This window comes from Triticum dicoccoides, chromosome 7A (genome assembly GCF_002162155.2).
Source record: "Triticum dicoccoides isolate Atlit2015 ecotype Zavitan chromosome 7A, WEW_v2.0, whole genome shotgun sequence".
In the NCBI taxonomy this organism is placed as follows: Eukaryota; Viridiplantae; Streptophyta; class Magnoliopsida; order Poales; family Poaceae; genus Triticum; species Triticum dicoccoides.
In genome coordinates, this window is record NC_041392.1 from 39,364,745 (window position 1) to 39,369,293 (window position 4,549).

At 48.4% G+C, this 4,549-nt stretch overlaps 1 pseudogene; it reads left to right on the top strand.

Annotated features, from left to right (window-relative positions):
• Positions 1 to 1,818: 1,818 nt before the first annotated feature.
• On the top strand, positions 1,819 to 4,213 carry LOC119332991 (annotated as a pseudogene).
• Positions 4,214 to 4,549: the final 336 nt, after the last annotated feature.

The window sequence follows — 4,549 nt, forward strand, 5'->3', positions numbered from 1 at the left end:
GAATTCCTTATTTAACACTGACTTTAATTTTTTTGCCCTATTTGACACTGGTAAACTTTTTCTTCCTTATCTAACACCAATTCTAAAATTTGTTCCCTTTGTGACACTTCCATCTATTTTGAGTACTAACGGTGTTAAGTGACACCTAAAAAGACGGTTTTACCCCTGATGTAACATGTGACCAAAAACTATTCACATGAGAAGTAATAACTTTTCCCTATTGTTAAAAGCAAAATTGGGCAGAACCCCCCCTATAACCATGAACAAAAAAAAATCCACATCTCAGATTTAAATCATTTCAAAATTTAATTCAAAAGATTGGGCAGAACCTCCAACTAATTTGACGCCACACAATTCACATATACATAATTCAACACACAGTATTCAAATTTGCCAATGGCATGAGACATAAACATTGAGGTTCACATCCAAGTATACTTATATATGACTTCAACCTATCTAGGTACACATATATGAGTCCAAATCCGACCATACATCATAAAAGCAACACAAAAGTGACGCTCATCATATACAGGTTCACATATATACTCCAAGTCTATACATACATGCCATGAGTAGCACAAGTGACTTTAGAATCACACACATGAGTGCAAGTCCACGCAACATAACATGAGCAGCACCAAGAACATGTGTTGTCCGTATTTCCAACTCCAGCGTTAGACTATTTTGGCGTTTGGGACCAGCTACACAGAACAGCAGGCAGGACTAAAAATGACATGGCCATGTGAGAGATTACAACCAAGTATAGGCACTGCAAATAGCAATAAGAATAAAATCATATAAGTAATTAACTTTGAAGAATAAATAGAATAATAAGAGGTCTGGTGTTAGGAATTAAGAAGCAACCGATGCACCAAACGGGGAACGATTAATAATGGGATCGGTTAAATCACCGTTATGATTTGATTCTGGACAATGCATTGGTTAGTGCGCACACACAAAATGAATCTAGCCAAGTATCACATTCAAAACCATGCTACGTTATACAGTTGTACAAACAGTAAGCCCTGAGGATGACAAATGACAAGGACAGGCCTCTAGAGAAACTTAGTTTTCAATATGAAAGCTATAACTGAACATTTGCTATGGCGAATTGAAACAAATATGCATGATTGGGTTTGAAGCCTGCAAGGGTAGGTTTTACTCAATTTCTTAAAGCCACGAATTGCTGGTACAAATTATGTTCGAATGCTAGATATCTAAATACAGTACAGGGAATGAACTGTTCCAGAAATTGAATATGTCAGGAGTAGTGCTAAGGGAAGGAGGCAAATATTTACCACTTTCCAGGGTTCATCACTGTTGGAGTGCCAACCGAGCCATGCCTTGGCCTAAAACTGCTGCCGAGTCTGACCCAGCAGTGCCCTGGCCGGAGTCTCCAGCCAGTGCCGCGCCCTGGCCTGAGCCCGCTGCAGCCGAGCCACCGCCACCTGCAGAAGCTGCGCCATCGCCACCCTCAACCGCGCACTCACCCGTCCCCTCCGCAGCCGCAGCCGCGCCCTGGCCCAAGCCCACCGCAGCCCCACCGTTGCCATCGGTTACCAACGCTGGATCCACAGCCGCGCCAAGGCCTGACCCGTCCGTCGTGCCCTGGCCGTCTTCCACGGCGGTCTTCATCCGCTGCACCGCCTCCATCCATAGCACTAAGCCGCCGCCGCTATGGTTCGTAGCCGCGCTAGGGTTGGGGAGAAAGGGGATGAGAAGAGAGAGGCCGGTTCGGCCATTGTTTTTCCTTTTTCTATTGTTTATTATAAACAGGGGCAATTTCGTCCAACTGCAAAGAACTGACATTGGTCAATGCAGATTTTAACGGTGTCTCCTAACAGAACTGACGAAAGTGTTAGAAAGGGCAAGAAATTTACACTTGGTGTTATATAAGGAAGAAATTTCTTTGCAGTGTTAAATAGGGAACCAACATTTAAAACAGTGTTATATAAGGAATTTTCTCAATAACTATTTGGATCACGGAGCCCTATATAGGAGCAGCGAAGGTGTTCCCGAACTCACAAAAAGAAAAAAAGAAATCCCACCCCGAACCCCTGTTCCCCACCTCTCCATCGCTCTCTCCCTGATCCCCGTCGCCGCCATCCCCGCTGTCGCGCGCCTCCTCCCTCACAGCTCCTCTCCCCACGGTTGGTGGGCCTCCTCCCCACGGCCGGCGTGCCTCCCCCCTCCACCCCCGGTCGGCGCGGATCCTCTCACGTAGTCGGGCCGAGGGGGCAGGAGCTGCTGCCGCCCCCGACGGCATCGTCGTCCTACGAGGCGTGGGACCTCTCCGACAACGAGGCGGCGCCGGCCACGTCCTGGGCCACCCTGCCCAACAGGGCGCTGTTGTGCCGCCCGCCGCCGCTCGATGTCGGGAGGTGTACCTGCATCATTGTCAGGGAGAAGGCCACCGGGGCCAGAGGCGTCGCGCTCTACTCGCTCTACACCAACGTGAGCTAATCCCCGTCCTCCCCCTTCTCTTTCTCGGCTTCAAACTTTCAAAATCCGGGGGAGAGTAGTGTGATTAGTTGCTGAGATTGGTGTCATAAGGATTCGTGTGTGCCCATCTCTCTGTTGTGCGATTGTAGGAGGGGAAGAGGCGGCAGGACCGGAAGCTGGCGGTGGCCCGACACCGGAGGAGAGGGAGGTCGGAGTTCATCATGGCGCAGAAACAGGACGGTGTCTTCTGCAGCTCCGACAAGAACTTCCTCGGAACTATGCGTGCCAATCTTGTTGGATCCAAGTACCAGATTTGGGGCCAGGTACATGATGTTCCCCTTCGTGATTCCTGATGTCGCTCTCCTGGATTCCAGATTGATTTACCATGGTATACATGAACCAATGATGAGTGTTAATGGTCGCCGATGTAGGGGAACCGGGTCGATGAGCTTAAGAGCCGGTCCAAGCGGCTTCTTGGCGTTATCGCGTAAGATTCAATCTCCGTGCGTGACATGTCCATGAATTGTATGGATTTCTTGACCAATTTTTTATTTCTGCAGGTTTGCCCCTACTATTACTACGCTCATGGGGAGTTTCAGAAGCATGAGGGCATGGATCCCCAAGAACCAGTCCATGCAGGTGAGGACCAACAGTTCTGCTCAGGTAAATCCATTTGCAACACTGGGAGATTCATTAGTGAACTTGAATGGATTCGTTTAAACCAAGGATGCATATGGTCTTTAGTTGTGGAATGTTGCTGCAGATTCAGCACGTCAGTGGGCTTCCAAAGGATTGGCGGGAGAAGAGGAGCAGAGCTGACCAACTCTGCTCAAGATCACCTTTCTACAACAATGTAAGCAGCTTCCCTTAAGAAACTTATTGAGCCTTCGGATCGACGTATCGGGAATTGGGAGCTAAGCTTTGAGATGTAATTGTTTCACCAGTACCTATAAGGCAATGTGTCTGTTTTCTGCATTTGCAATAGATGACGAAGCACTACGAACTAGATTTCAGAGAGAGGGTTGGGAGGATGGATACAAGGTGCAGACATCAATGAAGAACTTCCAGATGACTTTGGAGGTAAAATTCTGCTTCGACCAGATCCCGCCGCTGCGGCCAGTGCCCCGACCTGATCCTGACGCCCAGCACTCTCCCGCATCCCATGGCCTGCGCGCCTCCAACCATGGCCACTGCCTTCCCCGCCCACGAGAGCCACCAACCCCCCACCGGCTGGGACGGCCATGGAGGATACTGCGACCATCCAGCGGCCGCCGTGCCATCCAGCTGCAGTTCAGAGCCGCCAATAGCTGCAGGTCACACCCATACCCAACAGCGCCGCTGGCGCAAAGGTCTTCATGCTTGTACCGGTGCTTGGGGGTGCGTCGGAGCACTACTGCCCACCTTGGCAGCTGCATAATTGATTCACCTAGTTTTAACAAGTACGTATTGAGTTTCAGTGACTGATCTCTACCTGTTTCACATCAAGCATGTATTTTGTCTTGTAGATGCCGGTGAGGCCAAAAGTGCCGGTGGGGATCAAAGGAGGAAACAACAAAAGAAGTAGCCACGCGATCCAGTACAACAAGCTGCAGGTAGTGCAACATTTTTGTGCACTTCAGTTCAGCTACTACTCGCGTGCCATGCTGCCACTACCCTGGTGGCGCAACCCGCCTCTCCCTGTTAATTACTGTGTGCGAGAGCAATGCAGGTGTTGCCCCTGCACACGCAGCCTCAACAGGCGTTGTATATTTTAGTAACAGTTTCATGATGTTGTAGATATGTGGCATTTGTGCCCGTGGGTGTTTGTGATTATTCTTAAATGGGGATATCTCGTTTCATATTTCTGTTGCTTACCACATGGGTGTGTAGTGTGTGCTGATGCATGCGACACAACCACTGCCTGGCAGCACACGCATGCCACCAAACATCCTAGTAGTATCTTTTTTAGGTCAAATGTGTGTACTACAACATGTTCAGTTGTCAGTTGTGAATTAGATACATGATATTTCGACATTTCCCATTTCAAAAATATTGATGAATATTTCTACATGTGTATATTGAACTTAAGAATTTGCATCCGATTTTTATAGACCAAAACACCATA